Source organism: Erithacus rubecula (assembly GCF_903797595.1).
Source record: "Erithacus rubecula genome assembly, chromosome: 6".
In the NCBI taxonomy this organism is placed as follows: domain Eukaryota; kingdom Metazoa; phylum Chordata; class Aves; order Passeriformes; family Muscicapidae; genus Erithacus; species Erithacus rubecula.
This window is the reverse complement of record NC_136688.1, coordinates 3,559,565-3,580,526: the sequence shown is the minus strand read 5'-3', so window position 1 is coordinate 3,580,526 and position 20,962 is coordinate 3,559,565. Positions and strand designations below refer to the sequence as shown.

General features: G+C 47.6%; 1 protein-coding gene across 1 annotated transcript in view; it reads right to left on the bottom strand.

Annotated features, from left to right (window-relative positions):
• The window catches only part of LOC306804006 (uncharacterized protein), a 172,566-nt gene extending 153,203 nt beyond the window's left edge, over positions 1–19,363 (bottom strand). Inside the window, exons 1-4 of the mRNA XM_079310070.1 lie at positions 19,209–19,363; positions 9,509–9,771; positions 8,481–8,824; positions 5,880–5,990 (exon numbers count right to left, since the gene is read on the bottom strand). The gene's annotated coding sequence lies outside the window, so the exon portion shown is untranslated. The remainder of the gene's footprint in view (positions 1–5,879; positions 5,991–8,480; positions 8,825–9,508; positions 9,772–19,208) is intronic.
• Between the last annotated feature and the right edge of the window lie 1,599 nt (positions 19,364–20,962).

The following is a 20,962-nucleotide window of genomic DNA, read 5'->3' as shown; positions in this document are numbered from 1 at the left end:
TTTGCCAAGGCAGGGCAGCCCTGACCTTCAACAGCAGCTGCCTATGAGCTGCTCTGGCAAACAAAACTTGGCTACCAGCCTTCCCAGCTCTTCTTAGAGCCACAATTGTTCTCCTTCAGTAAGAAGCCTCCTCTATAGAAAGGGACACCCAACAACATTACAGGGGAAGATTGAGAGCCTGGGAAATCCTGAGATGCTGGCTCATGGCAGGTTTGAAACACTTCTGCTTCACAATAACAGAGCAACAGGTGTGTGGGTAAAAGTCCAGAGAGCTGTGTTGGGTGAACACAGTAGATGCCAGGGCGAGGGAAGCACCTGCCAATGTGGCAACCTTGCAACTAGTGAAAAAGCCTTGGATATAACCCTTGCCAAAAAAATCCCTTTTGGAGAAATAAACCTGTTCTTTTAGCAGCCTTCTCCCAGCAACCCTGGCTCTACACTCTGTGGCTGGCCCAAAGCATTTGTCTTGGAAGATGTGGCCTTTGACAATCAAATTACCAGACATTTCAGGTTTTATTGCAAGCCCTCCTGTCCTGGAAAGAGCTAATGAAGATCCCACTGTGCTCCTGAGCCTGTGAGGTCCAACACCTCATGCTTGTGGCTTGGTGGAGCATAGCTCTGCTTATGGCAGCCACGCTTTGCAGCCTCACCCCTCCCTCTCTGTAATCCCACAGCCTCGGAGGAACCCTCTGACTCACAGCAGATGCTCCTTTTCTCTTCTCTCTCTTTTCCCCTCCACAGTTTGCTGACTAACATTCAGAAAAAGGGGTATACCTCCCAGAAGACAGACAGGGCATTTCCCAAGGGCTGCCAGCTGCAAGCATGGGATAACTTCCATTCCTGTCTCGACAACCAGTGACAAGGTGTGGGTGTGTGGATGGGGTGGAAATCCCTGGAATGGCACAGCTGTTCTGCAGACAGGGGAGACATTTCACAGCCTGGGCCTGGGAGGCACATGCAGGTACACATGGGGGGATCTGGGACTGACCAACACCTCACAGGGCCACCAAGAGGGTGTCTCCAGATCACACCTTTCATGGTGTTGATTTTTTTGGTAATTACTCCAAACTCTCTTTACATGAACTCTGGGTCAAATCCTCCCTATTTCCCATCACTGAACTCAGGGACCCTCTTCATCCTCCAGAAACTGTGCAGCTTGCTCCCCACACCAGCTGGGAAACTTGCCTGGTCGAGTGGATAAAACCTCAGCAAGGGTAGAACCACCACAAAGAAGGGGATCTCATGGAGTTTTGCAGCTAAGCTGCACCATGACTGTCACAGGGAGGTCACTCCTTGATTCTGCTGTACCCAGGGCATGCAGTGAGCTGGAGGCAGGAGGAGGTCTCTAGCCATTCCTGCAGGGGTTAATCCCAATCCCTGCACTACCCTGCTGGAGGAGCACAGGCTGCAAAGGAGAGGCCGTCGGGAGAGGACTCCCCAGCCACGCACTGTGGCATCTGTACCGCAGGGAGGCTGCTCCTCCTCAACAACAACCACCAAAAAATTTAAAAAAAAGGTCATTTTTCTTCTCCCCCCCGCTCCTCCCCCCTTCCAGAAAGTCTTGGTTTCATCCCACTGTGGAACAAAAACAAATGCTCTAAACCGCAACATTTTTCACAAACCGGAATTTCTCGCAGTCTGGCCAGCCTTGGTGGATCAATACCAGGCATTTCTTCCCTCCTCTGCTCTGGCCTTTTCCTTGCAGCCTCCTTCCCCCACCCCATTCACCAAAGGGAATAAGGGAGCTGAAGGTGTCAAACAGAGGAATCGGGAACACTCCAGCTCGGTTTTAAAAGGGACAGAAAAAACACTGGCGTCAGCCGGAGCACCAGGGCAGGCCTTGAGACCTTGTTTTGGATTTTGCAGAGACTATCCCTGAGGAGAGCTGCCTTTTTTTTTTTTTTTTTTTTTTTTTTTAATGCATGGTTTTGTTTGCAAGTTAAAAGTCTCAGGATTTGCAGTCTTTGAAGCATGGTCAGCCTGCCAGATGGAATTAGTCAGTGCCTTTTTGTTGGAAATCCCAGGCAGATGAAGCGGGATGGAGGGACAGCATTTCTCTCATTTAACAGGAAACCCCCTGCACTGACACCCACAAATTCAACCAGAGAGCTCTGCAGGACCCAAAAGGCAGGCAGGGCTGAAGGCAGGAGGGCAAGCAGAGGTCCAAAGCTTTCATGTGCATAGATCACTGTGGCACCACTGAAGGCAGTGGCCCCCAAACAGATTTACACTGCTCAAGATCCAGCCCAGATGTTTTGCTGGTCCTTGCCTGGAGCTATAAGATGTCAGTGGACTTTCCTCTGCTTAAAAGTGGTGCTGAATTTGGCTGTCCCTGCCTCTGACTCACACCATCTTTCCATTTCTTCCCACCATGGCCTGTTTCAAACCTCCCTATTTGTGGACTTCTCACACTGAGCACTCTCACTGCCAGGTGAGCAGTCTCCTTCTGCCATATTCCTCAGTGAGCTCTTGCCTCCCTTCACATACACACCCTCAACCTCACATCTAAGCCCAAGAAGCTTTGGTATTTTCCCCAATCTCTTTTCTCCTGTCTCTTTCCTGAGCCCACCATTTGAGTGGGGCTCAACTATTCAACCACTGGGTGTTTTTACTGAGCTCCCCATGTCTCTGCTGAAAGCTTCAGGTCACTCCTCAGGCAGTCTGCTGACAAAATTACACTTGGAGAACATGCACATATTTCCACATCATCCCAAACACCACCCAAGAGGAGAACTAGTACCGCTTGTTCCAAACACAAAATGTATGGGTGACAGCCCATCACAAAAACATCCATGGATGTGGGAAGAGTTCATGAGTGCTAGACTGGAACTGAGCTAATCACTGACCAGCTGAGACCTCAACTTCATTTCTCACAAGGTTTGGAAAGAGCAGAGAGGCTGCTGTGGTGTTGGTGCTATCAAAGCAACCATGCATACAAATGCATGGAGACAGCACATTTCACCTTTGAACTCTCCAAACCTCCCAGCAGCACAATGGTTACACCATCAGGGTGGTCCAAGAAGCACATCACCTAAGTGACCACAGTGCTCAAATACTTGAGGAATAGATGGATCTCTGTGAATGAGGGATGCATTTCAGTGATGGGTCTCTGAGTAGGGTCTTTTTTAACAAGGCAAGAGACAGTATCTCAAGAGCAACAAGCATATGCAATTTATTACTGGCTTTATGATAAACAACTGAACAACCAAAATCAAGGCCAGTTTTTAAACCCTTTACAAAAGCCTTGCAACTGCTCTACAATCACACTAGCAGCAATCAGCCTGTGGGATAAATGCTGGCTATCTGCAGGGATGAACATCTTCCTTCCAACTCCTATCTCCCTGTGTACCAGGTCCTCTGAGACCCCAGCACATCCACAGAGTAACACAGCCCTGTGGTGATTAAATGCAGCTCCAGCCACCTGAACATCCACATCCCAAAGTCACCTGCACTACAGGAAGGTAAAAACAATGCCAGAGAGCTGGAACCAACTCACAGCTGTTGCCAGCACTGTTCATGGTACTGGTGAACAACATGAAAAAACGAGACCAGTCAAAGAAAACAAAACTTTTTTCCAACACTCAGAATACGTGGCAACTCAACAGGCCAATCCACCCTTTTTCATCAGGTCTATCCATGAGCCCAAGCTGCTGCTTCTTCAATTCCTTTCTCCACATGGTGCCTTCTCTGGCCCCTGCTGTGCCAGTGCTGGAGCCTGACTAGTTCTGCATCTTTAAATTCTCTCTTGGAGCACAGACTTAGGAAATCTCAATCTCTAAAAACACCAAATCAGATCACCAAAGCAGGCAACAGTGTGCAGCTGTCACCTGGGCTATTTATTACTACAGGAGTGAGCATTGAGGCTTGCTCAACCAAGCAAGAAATGCATGCTTGGGGCAGGTAGAGCAGAAGCTGGACTTCTGCCTTTTGATTGCACTCTGGCTGCTCAGAAAGACATGTCACTGCAGATGCAGAGCATAGCATTTGGCTTTTATCCACCTCACACCTTCCCTCCTCCTTGCAGCCTCCCAAGCACCCTGGCCCCACCCATACAAGGATTCACAGAAGCACAGGAGTAAGGTTGAAGGGACCACAGTGGGACATCTGGTCCAACCCCTCTCCTCCAGCAGGGTCACCCCAGAGCACAGGGTTGTGTCCAGATGGTTCACTAGTATCTGCAGCAAGGGAGACTCCACACCCTCTCTGGGCAATCTGTTCCAATGCTTGGTCACCTGCACAGCAAAGAAGTTCTTCCTCATATTCAGGTGGAACTTCCTGTGCACCAGTTTCTGCCCATTGTTTGGAAGCACTGAAGAGCCTGGTTCCATCCTCTTGACACCCTCCCTTCAGATACTAACAGACTTTGTTGAAGTCCCCACTCAGTCATCTCTTCTCAAGGCACAGCTCCTTCATCCATTCCTCAAAGGAGAGATGCTCCAGACCTTTGACCATCCTTATAGCCCTCCACTGGACTCACTCCAGGAGCTCCATGTCTCTTGTTCTGAGCAGCCCAGAGCTCAGCACAGTACTCCAGGTGAGCCTTCACCAGGGCTGAGGAGAGGGGCAGGATCACCTCACTTGACCTGCTGGCAGTGCTCTTCCTAATGCCCCCAGGATACCATTGGCAACAAGAACACACTGATGGGTCATGGAGAGCTTGCTGCCCACCAGGACCCTCAGGTCCATGTGCCTACAATGGGGAAAGCCAGACCTAGGCAGGAGCTCCCCTTACCAGCCTGCAGAGCGGCCTCCATGGGCTTTGTTTCCTTGCTGCAAGCAGAACGGGACAGAGAACAGGAGTGATTTAATTTACTGGAGGTCTGGCCCCATTATGTACCACTTTGTGCATATTTAAGGGATGCTATGAAGCTGCCAACATGGCCCACAGCTGGGCAGAACATGAGTAACCCTAGTTTAGAGGAAGAGGCAACAAAAGAACCTAAGAGAGGTCTGAAACCAGGAAAACAGGCTTGTTTATGAAGCCAAAGAGAGTGCAGCATATTCCAAGACCAAGGGAATTTTTCTCGCAACGTTACTTTGCCTTGGCTACCTGGCCACTCTCACATAAACAATGGAGACACACCAAAAAAGCAAGGAGACTTCACAGAGGTTATAAAAATATCACTTGTGTAATTAGACTGAATCAAAACTCATGACTTTCTGGTTGGAAGGAATGTGTGTGTTTCCCCTCTCGTTTCTTTTTCTCCTCTTTTCAGTTTTTTTTCCTCATGAAAAATCTAGATAAACAAAAGCCCTAGGATATTGGATGGATCCTTGCATATTGTTTAAAGAGCAGAAACAACAACAACAACAGCAACCACTGTGGAGAGGAGGAGAGTTTGTGATTGATGCTGCACTGCCCCTGTTTTTCTCTGTTTGCAGGAGCCCTTCTCACCCTTGCTCTGCCCCACACAATGTCCAGCCCCAGGACAGGATGGGGCACCTTCCCATTGTGATGTGCCTTCCCACTCTTCCCCCAGCCCAATGCCAATGGGTCACGTATGTAACTAACTGTGGCAAATTGGATTTACATTCCTGCCTCTCTCCTCGGCTTCACGGGCAATTCACTCACTGCCTCCTTCCAGACAGATAACTGTAAACAGAGGAGGGGAAAAGACACCTCTCTAGACAGCCTTGCCTGCCATGGCTAGTTCATGAACTCTGCAAGGCAGACACTTCCCAGTGCCCTGCACAAGGAGCCCACAGCCCTGCGAGATCTCCCCCACGCACTCTCATCCACGATCACCACCAGCATTCACCCACTTTCTAAAATGCTTCGGATTAACAGCATGAGTGTTGCCAGCTTTCAGCTTCAAAAATGTTGTGTGTGGCCCTAGAACAGAATGATATAGGCTTCAGAATAATAAGACTTAACCAACCCAAAAGTATTTGGAGTATTTTTCATCTGTTTTCTTATTTGGACCCTCGAGGCTTCATATTTTCAAGTGAAGTTATTTTCTTCCAGGATCAAGAGAGCTGGAAATGCTAGTCTGAAAAAAATAAAAATAAATAGAAAGCTGAGAATCTCATTCAGCCTCTTGATTCCAAGAGCTCAAATAAAGACCACAAGTCCCAAATAAAATCCACAAACATCATAAGCTTCACGATGATATTCAACAAGGGATACCAATGTTTAGAAGCATGAAATGATAATTCCTACCTCACTGGATCTGGTTCTATTTTCTTTTTCTCACCTCAAATTCAATGGCTGTTTTTCTGTTCCTGTAGGGACTCTATTTCTAGACAAACAAATCAATTTCTTCCCATACATCAGAGGGTGAAATCCTATCTATCTGCTAATTGCTTTTGAAATTCTTTAGTCCTTGATGCTTCATGAAAACAAACAATTCAACAGAAGCAAAAACCCTAGTAATGGTCTTAATGAGAAAAACTGCATCAAGAGTTCCCTGTTTACCCTTTCTGTTAGTTTACTGCTACTCAATCAGCTCTTGTGTGCCCCTAGGTTGTTCTCTCCTGAGCCAACAGAAGATGGATATAGGAACAGATGGAGAGCAAACTCCTAGGAAAGAGAGACCCTGAGTGGGAGACCCCCCAAGCTCTTCTGAGCCTCCCTACCTTTGGGGAGACAAAAGACACAGAAAGCACAAAGCTTCAGAGTTTCCAGTGCTGCCCAAAACAATTATATTTTCTCTTTTTTTGCCCAATGATCATAGATAAGGAGAAAAAAAACCCACAAAACTATTTAGAACAACAAACTTCATCTTATTTTCTGTCATCAGAGAAGCCAAAGTTCCCCCTTAGAAAAGGGTTTAGAAATATGGTGATCCCTGCCTCCTTTACACATTTGCTGTAAACACACTCTAGTCATGCTGTGCTCCTTCGGGGCACATTTGGCAGTACACAGATAAAGGACCCCCATTGAGAGAGAGACAGAGACACACACTTCAGCTGGGTGACTGTACGTAGACATATCATCACTGCCTTCTAGAGGTGAAGCTAAGAAGAGATAGCAGTGTGACACACTGTCGCCAGCTATTCAAATTCAAGCAGCTTCTACTGCTCTCAAAAGGTGTTGATCCAAAGAAAACATGAAATAGAAGTCAATGGATCCGAGTGGAAAATATTATAGCAGTCAAACAGGCTGCTCCAATAACACTACCTCTACCCACAGGTATGTTTGAAGGGGATGGGGAGAGAAGGGGAAAAGAGAGAAGGTTCTGTGCTGAAGATCTGAGAAGTTTGAGCTTGTTTGGGGATGAGGTTTTTTCCTGCAGAAATCTCTGCCACTACTAGTGAGCTGTGCAAGTCCCAGAATGCCAGAGGCTGATGGGAGATGGAAATATCCTCCATGAACTGCTACAAGCAGCCACAGAGCCTTCCATAAATCACTGCAAGCTCAAATTAGGGTCATTAACATATAACAAGGTCATGGCTCAATCATTACTGATTGTTCATGGCAGAGCTGTGATGAATAAATTCATGCAGCACTACACTCCACTATTGGTTATCTATGCCCATAACCCCCAGCCTCCTGCCAAGGGGCATCCTTCTGGCTAAAACACATGCAAAGCTTGTTCTACAAACAAGTCAGAGCAAATGTTAGGGGCAAAAACTTAGTTTACAGGTCTCTCACTCTATGGAGCACAAAACCAGGTTTTGCACCCCTCTTTCTAGTATCTTCACACACATTCAGAGATATCCATCCCCAGCACACGCTGAGTGTTTGCATGGAGACACCCAGAGAACAACTCTGCAATCAGCTCTGGGATCCACGGGCCAGCAGAGGTGGCTGAGGAGCCCTGCAAGAGGAAAAGCTCTGCTTGCAGCAAGGAAGCACAGCTGCTGTGGCAATGGCATTTCAGCAGGTCAGATCCCAGTCTGGAAAGCAGCATTCCATCTTGACTCACCCCTGCCTGGAGGGTGAGCAGTGCACAAGAGGCCGGGAGCACGAGGCTGCAACAGTCGTGCAGCACATCTGCTCCCTTATCTCAACACATGGACAGCTCCCACTAGCATGATCCACCCCTTATTTTCACATCCACCAAAATACATTGAATTCCTTCCTTCCCCCTCAGAAATCCAGTGCTGGCCTAGCTCACCACCTTCTTGTTGGACAGCTCAGCCACTCCGAATTCATCCCGCCAATGCTGGTGAGAGATGAAAACAGACCCTGGGGCTCCACAGCCGAGAGCTGGTCCCTCTCCAGGTCCCTGAGAAATCCTTTGTGGTCACAGGGACGTCACTGCTGAGGTGGGATCTACCTCAGACTGAGGAGGCTGCCTCTGGTTGTCATTAGCTGTACTAAGGATTTGAAGGACACAGAGGCATCAAGCCAGCTTCTACGCCAAAATGCAGAGATCCTACATTTGCAGAACATGCATCTGGCCTTCATTAATTCCTAAATGGTCCAACGTGGAATCAGAGTGGGGGGCAGGGAGGGAGCTAACACACTGAACAGGGAACATTCAGGCAACAGGATGTTTTGCTTTGAAGATGCATCTGATGGGAGAATGCCTTACCCAACAAGCTCATACTGCAGCATCAGCAGGACTGTGCATGGCCCTGAGTGCTTGTGTGGGACAGACAGCCTCCAGCAAGGGCTTGGCCTCAGAGTTTGTCATGGTGGTCATCACACACCTTAGGATGGTAGCCAGGAGCAGGCCAAGCAAGGAGATTGGACATTCAGCCATGAAAAGGTGATGAGATGGTCTTCTACCCAGACAAAAGGAGCAACTGGACTCAAACATATTGCCAACCCTTCTAGAGCAGATCTCAGAGTACGGGCAGGCTGGAGAAATGAGGTGTCAACATTCATCTTTTCCCTCCACATGGCTGGAGGCACGACCAACTTTTCCCTAAGGGCCTGAGAATAAACCGGTAACTAAATAAACACACTACGAAGATCTATGTTTCCTCCAAGAGGGAAGAGCATCCCCTGTCTGAAAGACACAGGGGTGGCAGATTGAGTCTGGCTCACAGGAATCAGAGTCCATCTGTGAGCGTGGCTATGAGTGTACATGTTAGAGTGATTCAGCAGGGATGAATATCCAGATAGGTGGGTCGCTGAGCACGCAGCTGAGCATGTCTGTGTGGGCAGCAAAGCACATGGCAGAATATCAGGACAGGCAGCCTGTGGATAAACAAGTGTGTCAGAAGTGAAAGGACACAGCAGAGCAGGGGACAGGTTTGGAGGAAGAAGTCAAGAACTGTGCCAGCTTCTATCTTCCATTAAATCTGGAACATTCCCTCACTTGGCTCACAAGGAGAAGCAGCCTGTGTCTCCTTGGTGGCATCAGCTGGTGACACTTGCACTGATTTGGTGCTCAGAAATGGGGCAGACCTTGGGTTGACCTGACCTCTAAATGACAGAACGGGAGCTGCGGGAAATGACGGTATAAACAGGAAGGTATGAGATAAATAAGAGATGGGGAGGGAAGACATCCATTTAAAGTGGCAGCTGCTTTTTACCTTCATTTCACCTCTTCTGCTCAGCTAGAAATCAAGGCCCCCACCCTTTTCTGCTTGCCTGTCAGAATAGCATACACACCACTTAAAGCTCTTTCCTAGCTGATGCAAAGCTTGCTGCATGCCCCTGCCAACACCACAGCTGAGGCTGTCCAGAAAACATGGGGAGAACATGCCTACATGCTCCAACAACTTGAAGGAATAGACTGGGTACAAGGTTTCCAGCTAGCTCCTCAGCATTTAGGGCAGTTAGAGGGAACAAAATACATCAGAGAGGAGTGACCAACTCCAAGTGATGTGGTGTAATGGAACAGAGGGAAGAAGTGGGAGTAAGTTCTCTTCCAGCTCCATCCAGGGTTAGGTGTCTCCAGGAACTGAAGCTTACTCAGCATCAGTCCAATCTCAACTTCTGCAAGCTGTAATCTGTGCCTTTTAGGGACAGTACTCTGCCCTGGCGGTCTCAGAAGAGGGATCAGCCTTTAGTTTCTGCAGCCTGATGCAGCTCAAATTTTAAGCCACTTTTAACATAGCAAATCTACATTTAGATATTAGACATCCACAGTTCTGTGCTCCCACTCCCAGGTCACAAACAGCTTTTTCCCATTCTGATGACTTAACAGCCAGTAAAAAAGGATGGAGAACCTTCTGGTCAGCCCAAGCATTTTTGTTTCCTCCTCAGGATTGCATGCTCCTTGCCTAGAATGAGATGTTAATCTTGCAGTTTCTGATTATTCCTACTGGCAACTACCTTTCCCTTTGCTCAGCTACCCCCTGATCCCTTCCAGGCTGTACCCTGCATTTCCAGGGCAAAAATACAGAACTGTCACAGCACAGTGTAGAAGGGATCAGCCCCATTTATCTGGAAAGAAGAAAAAACCCCAAAGCCAACCATCTCAGCCCTGTTACAGAAACCCAGTTAAGTACACAAGCTAAACAAAACACAATTAGGTTTCCTTTGGCCAGCCTGGAACATATGGTATTCGTCAGCCAGTCGTGTTCCTCTCTCAGTTCTGGCAGGAGATAGCTAACTTGTTCCAAGCCCTGAGAAAGCTCCTGGAAAGTCAGCATGCTGAGCAAACTTTTGGAGGGGGGCTAGCTGGGTATATAATAGCTCACACAGACACAGATTTGACAGCATTTCTTCCACATTGTTCAGTGCAGCTCTAGGTTACAATGCCTCTGGCTTTAGTACATTCCTGGTTCACATTGTCCCCAGTGGTATTGCATCTCTAAGCCCTCATTTGCTAAGCTCACACACAGTTTGGAGGTTGAGGGCTCCTATCAAGTGGGAAGACAAAGGTGTGGAAGGAAGGGAGGTTCCTGTGGATTTGAGCTCATAAAGAAATCCTAAAATGACAAACTGCTTCCATGAAAAACAGCAAGACCTTTTTTACACTACCTTTCCAATGCAAGTTGGAAATGGCTGCTGCCATTCCAGAATGGATTGGTGAGCAGTTCCCCAGCAAGCAAATGACAGCAAATGCTGTGGTGTCACAGAGACTGGCAGCTGTGGAAAGGAATAGCCTCTGAATTTGGTCATCAACCAGAAAACTGCTTGAGGAGTCTGGCTCTGTGCTAGGCATAGTCTGCTCTGCTGCAGCTCACAAAGCAGTTAGCAAAGAGCTGATTCACAGAGAAATGAGACCATGTTCTAATACAAGGAACTGGAAAGTGTGCTGCAGTACAGTAATATCTGCAAAACAACTGCCACATCAAAATCAGTTATGTTTGTGGGGAAAGGAAACTGATACAGGACCATTGATTTATTCCAGTTTCAGATTGGAAGTGCACAGTCTAGGCCTGCATGAGAGTTTCAGCTGCTTTTTGTGTCCCCATAGCTCAGCCTCATTGCCAGAGCTGGTCTGATATCTCTTGCACAGGTTTGCTTGGTTTGTGGAGGCCTTTTGTCAGTGAGGAAGCCAATTTATTCCCTCCAGTGTAGTTACAAGACAGCACTGCCTCCAAGTTTCTGCACTGCCTTTTATCTTCCCATGCACACTTGGCCTTACTGTATGTCTGTTTCTCCCCTGTCCCTGTTGATGGACAGCCTGCTTGGCTCAGGCCACTACAGATTCAACCTAGTTTTCTTCAGGCAGTGAAAGAATCAGAAATGTGGCTGTAAAGTAGAGCAAGAGGATTTCTTCTGATCATTTCTGTGCTCTCTGGCCCACCTGTTTGTTGCCAGAGTCTGATTTCCTTCCTCATTTACCTGCTAGGCACAGCCATTCTTCTTCCTTCCTTGCAGGAGACCAGGGTACTTTAACTCCCTAACACAGCTTTTCAGTGACACTCCTGCCACATCAGTGGCACTTCAGAATTGCATGAGTTTTTTTACCTGCTCCTTGTAATCTTTGTAGCAGGAGGCATTCTTTCCCTTCCATTTCAGCTTTTTGCCATCTAAGACCTGGCTTAGGAAATAAACTTCTGTATGTTCTCAGGGCATTCACATTCACCCACTTGTCAAGTTGGCTGGAAATAAATGCATTGGGAAAGGATATTCCACCCTGTTGGGCTACTATTGCAAACCAGCCATACTTGTCATGATCACCATTCATGTGCTGGGCACATCAAGGACTGAAGTGCTTGCAGAAAGCTTTTGTACCTGTTTCTCTTAGAAACTTAGGGTGTTTAGCCCCACCACATTCAGAAATTTTGCTGGAACTCACATCTCCAATGCAGAATATCATTAGGATTATACACGTGCCCTCAGTCAGCTCATCCCTGGCCTAGCAGACTTGCTGCTCTTGCTCTACATTAATAACAGCAGGGGTGATTCTCCACTGAGGTTAATGGCCACAGCACACTGCTCACAATCACTTTTGGCATGAGCTTCACCAATGCAGCCAGACAAGCCACCTGCCCTCTGCAGGAGGGGACCAGCTGAGCTTTGGTCTCAGGAGCTGAAGAATCTACTGCAGCTTCATCCTTCAAGAACATCATCTATCACCCCTTTAGGAGCTCTGTGGAGTGCAGCAACAGTGCATCACCATCCCCTCCCCACAGCAAGGAGACAAGTGTGGCTGGCTTTTGTTCTGATCCATACCACAGACTTCAGTGGAGCCTGGTCACTAAGGACCATTCATCTCTTTGCTCTCAGGTCCTGCTCAACAATACCCTACTGGGCTTTTCCCATCCATCATTACTGGCAGTTTCATCTCTGTCCCTTGCTGGGCTCTTCCTCCCCTTGCCTTTGAATCAGAAGGATTTTTTTCCCCTTCCTCCAAGGAGCTTGTAACATTTACTGCATGGCATTGGAATCCTTGGACTGAACCGAGTCACAGTTCAGCAAAATTAGACTGGTTTCAGCTTCCTCACAGTAGGAAACTGGTCACACTGCAGCTGTCTGTTTTCCTGTTTAAACCATCCCATCTTCCTAGGACTCTGTCCTCAGTGGCAGAGGAGCTTCTGAAACAGGAGATGGCAGCTGCCAAAGGCCATTTGCAAAGCCATTCAGAGCGAGAGGGGACTTCACAATGTTTCCAATCAGCAAGCAGAGTTATAGCGTTTGGCTCCTTCCTGCAGTTCTCCCAGTATCTCTCATTAACACCGCTTTACTACTGCTCCTCTGGGAGCCAAGAGAAATTTCTCTGGCTTCCAGGACGGAGCTTTCTAATGCAAACCTGGTGCAATGTCCCTGCATGCCCTATTCCAGGCTGTATGACTTCACCAGAGCCACAGCAGCACCCCCTCGGTGTGCTACTTTCAGCACCATAGCACTCCTTGTATTATTTAGGTTATCTTACACGTTGGAAAGTGCCACACAGCGTTTTACAGGTCCTCAGAACTGTCCAACAGATCAACAATGAAACCACACACACACAGGGACCTCAAAGGGCACCCTTATGTTGCCTAAGCCTCTGCTGACAGCTTTCAACCTGCCATGCATCCAAAATTCCTCCCCTGCCCTGTTAGCTCATTGAAGCCACACAATTTTACATGAAAGAGCCTGGTGCCAAATATTCAGGGCTGCCCAGCACGGGTTACTCATTGGCACGACCCAGATGGGCACAGCAGACAAGCTGCTCCTTCATGCAGGCAGCGAGGGGAGATCTCAAAAAATGGACATGTGCAAATATGTGCCACGTTTGTTTTCTTGTGCTGGCACTGCTCAGCAGTGCAAACACCTGAGCATGACTTTTATGTACACTAAGAGGAGAATTTGAGAGCCTGTGTTAGCCACTTGTAAAGGAGTGTGCCCACCTCGCTTGAAAAGCTGGCGCAGAATGCAAGTAAACGTAAGCATAATAAAAAATAATAGGAAACAGACAGGCAATAGAATTAAGAGCAGCAGCCAGCTGGGATCTTCTAACCAGTGACATCAAGGGATTGCTGAGGTAATATGCTGATGGGTTTTAAATTAACTGTAACCACTCAGGAAAAAGATCTAGGCGTCACTGCGGACAGCTCAATGAAAACATCTGCTCTGTGCACAGAGGCCATCAGGAAAAAAAGAACCAAAAAATGTTAGGTTGAATAGGATAAAGAACAATACCAAAAACGTTATAAATGCCACCACATAAATCAATGACACATTCACACTTTGAGCATGAGCTGAAGCCTGCTCACCCATTTCAAAGTAGGGGTAATAGGAACAGAGGCCAAAGGAGGATGCCAAAAAATCGTTAGAGAACACAGAAAGGTTTCCAAGGTTGTTAAGAGAAAAGATCAAGGTCCAAATGGCTCAATAGCTTGCACTAGAAGTCTATAAAATGATGAGTTAGACAGGGTAAATGGGAATACCTTCACTTTCTTATGCTAAAGAAATGGTGGCCACTTAAAAACACTCCAAAAGCATTATTGCAACAGGAAAAAGAAAGCCCATCAATATTTTGTAGATAGCTCAGTTCACACATGGAGCTTGATGCCAGAAGGTGCTAGAGAGTTAAGCTCTCACCACACTGCCATCACACCAGAGTGAATGAAATGTACAGGATACACACACATGCCCGGGCAGGCACTGAACTCCTGGGCTAGGAAGAAACAGTGAAACCAAAGGCAATGAGGAAAGCCAGGGAGGAACTTGATACTAGCAGGAGTGCAAGGAGAAGGTTAAGGAGAGAAAGGTGTCTGGAAAAGGCAAATGGGAGATAAACTTCATGTAATAATCTGGAAAAGGTTAAGGCGGAGTGATTAGTGGTAGAGGGGAAATTTTAAGGTGCTGCTAGGGTGTGTCAGAGAATATGCTCCAGTCCTCTGGCAAAAGGAGAAATGGAAGATGCTGACCACAGGTGAATGTTTAGCTGCAGCCAGCTGGGCTGCACACAGAGCAGCCACCCCAGTCAAGCCTATGCTCCAAACACCAACACCCTGGTCCATCACTAAGCACTGCATTCCCTTTGCAACCCAGTTCACCACTCAAACTTCCAAAATAAACATCTGAATATCCTGCAAGTGGGGAATTTCAGGCAGCATTGAGTATTTTCAGTCTGTGATTTGATTTAGGCTGTCACAGAGCCGCTGCAGTGGTGCACAATTTTGAGCAGCATGAGGAAAAAAATACTTTTTCCTGTTATCCACTGTGCCTCCAGCTCAACCATCCTGAAGCCTCACAATCTAACTGTATCTAATAGGTATACAGTGGGGTTTTCTCTACCACACAGGGACTTATGACAGCACAAAACCTCATCAGGTGCCTGCAACTCAGCAAATGGCAAAGTTTGCACATCACTGTGCACAATCTGAGCAGGTACTTAACTATAAGAGCCAGCAACCCTCTTCAGACAGTATGTTTGTTATGAGGGTCATCCTGATCTGCACGTGGCTCTGATTTCCTTTTCAAGAGCAAGCAGATGGACAAGGGCAGCAGAAATGGACACTTATGGCCACTGAAACAGAACAATTTTTCATTCATGTTCAGGGATTTCACCCAAGTTCTCCCCAGCTGCAGTAACAAGAACAGCATCACACATCACTTGAGCCCATCCAGACTGCTCACAGATCATAGAAGCCACCTGCTCCTCTGTCCATCAGTGTTCCCATGGGATGTCCACTGCAGGGCTTTCCTCTGCTTATGCAGGCCTGGCACTGGGGGTTTTTGCTCCACTGTGCATGACTGGCAGAGTGGATGCCTACCCAGGCACGGGCATCAACTGGAAATGTGTCACCAGGCAAGCAACCACACAGATTTATGGCAGTGGATGTACCAGCACATGCACATCAAGGAGCAGTCCAGATCCTGGAATGAGAACATCCATCCCCAAAGGCATGGCTCTTGCCAGTCTTTAGCATTGGGAACAGCAGATGGGTAAGAACTTGCCCTATAGCCCTAGGGCAGTGGAACTTTCCTTCCTCCTTTCCCTCCCATATGTTCCCCTCCACCTACCCTTCTCCCAGGAAGCACGGAGCATCACAAGCAGAAATAAAATCAGCAATGATGCAAAACACACAAATAATCCCATGGCTACTTGCACAACCTTTGACATCAGCTGCCTGCTCCTGGCTTCCCTTTCCAGCCTGGGAAGCAGGAGCCCCAGCACAGCAACCACAGCACACATCGCCCATTGCTCCAGCTGCTTTTCCTACCTAATCCCACCCTCCCTCTTTCCCCACCCAGTGGGGAACCCCACCACCAACACACTGTGCACACAACATAATAAAGGAACAGAGTCCAGTGTTCAGCAAGGCTTTTATGTGCAGCCAGCATTTCTAAAGGCACAGTACATGCTGTATGCTCAGTGCCGTCAGACTCCAAGACTGGATTCTCCAGTGGTTTAGGAAAAAGGTAAGGCAGGAGGAGAGTGTGAGAAGGGGGAACAGACCAAGCTTTGTGGAATTCTTTTTAAGAGTGTATGCATGACTCTATAAAAGGGCATTTTTTTTCCTGACCTCAAAGAGACAATATTATTTCACACAGACCTGTTTCCAAGAGCTGCCAAGCTATTTCTACACAAAGCAGTGCCTGGTTGAGGCAGTGCCTGTGAAGGGGAAACCCTCTCTCCACATACGACATGGAAATTCCTTGACCGCAGCTGCAAACCAATCAACACGTGTGCAATGGGCCAATGAAAAAGAAATTAAAATACCAGAGTGGCCAACACAGATGAGGGCAGGTGTGTAAGGGAGAAGGCACAGCCTGCTTTTTCCAGTCAAAAAGGCTGACAAAAAAAAGAAAAACCAGGGACATGCCAGGCTGGGAAGAAGAGGAAAGCAGGGAGAAACCAAGAGCATTGAGACATTGGTTAGAAAAGCAAAGATGTAAAATGCCAGGCAAACAGGTTCTGAATCATATTCTAAAGCCCAAAGGCAGAAAGGCAGGGCAAACAGGCATGGAAGGCAGAAATAAATATTTATTTTAGGCCATGGTATCATTTGCTGTGCTTCACGGAAAAGTTTGGGTGTTCACAAAGAGCCCAGACAGAACCAAATAAGTTCATCATCAGTCTAGACCTGGTCACACCAAGTAGTGACTACACCACAGACCTGCACCCTACTCTAAACCTGTGTTTGCTTCCTCCAGGCCATTGGAGAAAACACCTCCAGAGTGGAACTATTTTTCCTGACTGACACCAACATACTGTCTCCAGAAAAAGTCCCACAAACAAGTCACCACTGGATAAAGGGATGAACAGCAACAACAGACCCACGTTAGCTTTCAAGTCAAGGGAGACAGAGTTCTTTGGTTCTTTTTCTTGGAGAGCTAGAATTTGAACCCTAGAAAACATTTGTGATCAGAGCTGAACCCTTTGGGATAGGCAAAGCAGAGAAACCAATGTGCACCCCAACCCCTGCATGGCTCCACAAGGGAGGTGATTAATAATGCTCCACAGGCAGCTCACTCAGTGAGAACAGGAGCTCACAGCACTCTTGCAACACACCAGATGCACAGCCTGCTCTCCCCATGGGATAGATGGCAGTCAGAAGGAATCTCCCACTGCCAGAATAATTTGTCTTTTCATGGCCTGCTCCCAGGTTAACAGCAGGAAAGAGGACTGCAGGGTCTGGGCCACAGACCTTCCAAGCAACCTGCATGAAGCAGAACAGCAAACAAGAAGTACTGGTGGCATCCATGGGTCAGTTTAAATACACACACAGGGACAGGGATGCACAGCTTTTTCAGGGCCATGAGCCTCTCCTAAGATCAGCCATGGATACAAGCCACAGCTACAAGCCTTATTACAATTGTGTCTGTATTTAGGGGAAGTGAGAGCAGTCCATATACTCTCATGCTTTTCAGAGTCCCAAGAGACTCCATTTAACAAAAAACATTCACTCCATACTGCAAGAGTCACATGCACTAAGGCAACAATTTTTCTGGTGCTTAGATACTGCAATAAAAATAAAAGCAATGAGATGCAAGTGAGACCTGTGCTCCAAAACCTAAAATTGGGTCATAACCTGCTCCATCCTCAATTAGTTCTCAGACACCCCAAACTCCTGCAGTTTCAGTACCTGCTGGGTTTTTCAAGACAAAGATAAGCCTTTGAAAAATAAGAGTGACATCCGAGGAACTTGATTCATACTGAATATCCAACATGGGTTTCTTTGCACACAACACCAGTTTGGAATATATGGCCTTTCCTATTAGACATCTAGGGGAATCAAGGGTACCAACCCAGTCTCTCCTCTCCTCCCCTGCTCACCTGCCCCTCTCCTGCTAACGTCAAACTTTCCAAGGTCCCCCAGCGCTCGTGGTCTAGGACAGAAATGTATTTATTAGGCCAAAATGAACAGAGTGTGCATGAATTAGAAAATGAGTCCAGTCTGTTCAACTAGGGTTGGGCAAGCTTGTTTTGCCTGATTTAGAGGCCATTCAAACATTGTGGGTTTGAACATTACTGCATTAGTGTTTCACTTAGGAAAAACTGTGAAAAAAAAAAAAAAAAAAAAAGGAAATGTGAAGGGGAAAAATCCAGTGGAAACACAAATAGTGTATAACGTATATGGGATCCCCCACTTGTACCAACACAAATCTTCTAAGCCCTAATACATTGCACAGGCTTCAGCTAGAAGTTCCTTTGGTGTATATACCCCAAAAAATAGAAATTAAAAAAAATAAAAATCCTGAATCATCACAAAGAGATAGAACAGGTCAAAAGAAATGGACATACATGCCAACTACAGCTGATCCTAAACTCTGACCTGTCTTTATTTAGACTTTGAAATCAAGACCACATAGATCAAGAGCAGAGAACTAATTTGCAAAGTTCCATATTGTTCAGACTGCCTTGGGTGAACCACAATAGCCTTCTGCATCAACAGGACATGCTGCAAACTCTCCACAGCTCCTGCAGGTGGGTCAGTAGCTTTCTCCCTCCCTCAGCTGCACCTGGCTGCATGGAGGACTCCCAACATCCAAGCTCTCTGGAGATAATTAGCAGTGGCCATTTTACAGCCCTCTGGGGACAGGACCCCCTGACAGGTGACATTACATTAGGGCCCATCAACTAAAGAACAAGTCCTTCAGGTTCAACAGCTAATCCTGAGAGGACAGCTGGTCTCATCCCACACTTCACCTCAACAGCAGAAGAGGGGAAAAGTGTGAAAGAGACATGCTTAGTGCAGAGAGTAAAGGCAAGCAGAGGACATGCAATGAAAGAGAAAATTAGGTACCAGGGAAGAAACTCAAGGTAGTGAAGGAACAAGGCTCTCCTTGCCACTGTGACCATTTTAAAATCACCTCCTCTATCAAACATCTCCATTTCAAAAGCAAAAAACCCACAAGGAATCAAGTGGAGACCAAACTGAGAATAACCTACCTCCAGAGGCATTTTCTCCAAATCCTAAAGGTTGATTTAGGTGAAAACAGAGACAAGAAATAAAGAGGTGGGATGCTGGCAATGGACATTGCTTACCTGCATGTAAGCAAGATCCGACAGTAGAGAGCATGGTCTGACTGAGCAGCCCTCCCACACCCAGCACCCTGTAGCCCTCATTATGAGACCTGCCAGCCCCAGATACCTCACTCAAGTCTTTAACTCCACCTAAAACACTATTCCTTCCTCCTCTCTTCTCCATCAAGCACTTTAAGGCCCCACACCTGTGTGGGTTCATCCTCTGTTCCCATTTACACCTGGGCTACACTCCTCCTGGCTAGCAGGTCCTATAAGCTGCACTAATGACAGAGAGGTTGTGTTTGTATCAAGAGGTACCACCATCACACTGGGCCATCTTTTCACCCTGCCTCTGGGCTCCTTGTGCCCACAGGATACTCTCAGGTCAAGCACAGTTACACAGCTGTCAGCAGGAGTGCCCCAGCCCTGCCCTTGCCTGCAGTGCAGAGGAAGATGCTATGAGCCCTACATGGCAATGACCCCACACAGGAGGAATCCCTTTTCTTCTCCATAACATCTCTGCCTTCCCCCCCACCTAATCTATATTTTTTTTCCGGCCAATGTATACTTTCCAGCTCGTTTCCTCTTGCGGTTCTCATTTCCCGCTCCTAGGAGGTGAGCTCATGCGTTTCTCAATTACCAGCCAAAGAAAGAGAGAGGCAGAAAGCAATCTTATGGAAACAGATGAAGTCATGCCTGTGCAAGGCCACATTACAGCTTGTGCTCACAGAGCCATGATGCAGACATTGCTGCCCCCCAAACCTGGCAGGGCAGCCCAGCTCCCCAGTCCTCAGCTGAAGTTCATGTGCGGAGTGAAGACGCTCCACCAACACGCAGGGAGCGTGTTTGTCTCTCTGGCTTCTCCCTCTCGTCCCCCCTCCACCCCTGCTTTGGATCCTAGCGCCCTTTGGTCCACCCCCAGCGATCCCCATGGATCTTTGAGTCATTCACAGCACGCCACTGAGTCAACAGCGAGCCCACAGACGGCGTGCGAGGCTCCCAGCGCCGCGCGCTGCCTACGGCTACGCGGACGCCGCGCGAGCTACACCAGGGAAATCTAAAGGCAATTAAAAGCATAATGCAAGTGGTTGTTTAGAAAAGGTGGTGGGGAGGAGAGAATAAAATTAAAATAAATAAAGGAATGTTTTAATGAGTGCAGCAGTGAAAGCGGGATTAGAGGTGCCTGAATGGCATCTCTATATTTCCCGTATGGAAGGGAGGGCCGCCCAGCGCAACCAGAGCTGACAAAAAAAATTAGCTGGGCCTCAGGCTCAGAGAAACATTTGGCTAGAAAGGAAAGAAGGTAATTGCTGCAAATGTAGACTAATTCAGGAAGCAGCCAGCCCTACACAGGGCCGGTTCTTGTGCTGTTGGAGTGCTACACACACTCGTGAGTGCTGATTTGAGGGGTGGAAAAGAGCACAGGGAAATAGTAGGGAAAAACAAACCAAAACAAGACAGCAAACAACAAATTTCCCCTTCCCAGAGTTCACACATGCACAGTGCTTTCCTTCCCTCATCTCCCCAGGGACACTTGGGATGTGCTGAGGGTCCTGCTCAGCCTTGCCTTCCCCAGTCCATCCCATGGCCATAGGGGGTGCGACCCCAGGTCCCAGAGCTGGAGCAGAGCCCTCCCTTCCCCCTGCCCCAGGAGAGGAGCGGGCTGGAAGGTGAGGCGCAGGGCACGGAGGATGTGTTTACTCTCATAACACCCCTCTGAGGTGGGGAAGTCATAGCCTCATCTGACAGATGAGGAACAGAGGCAA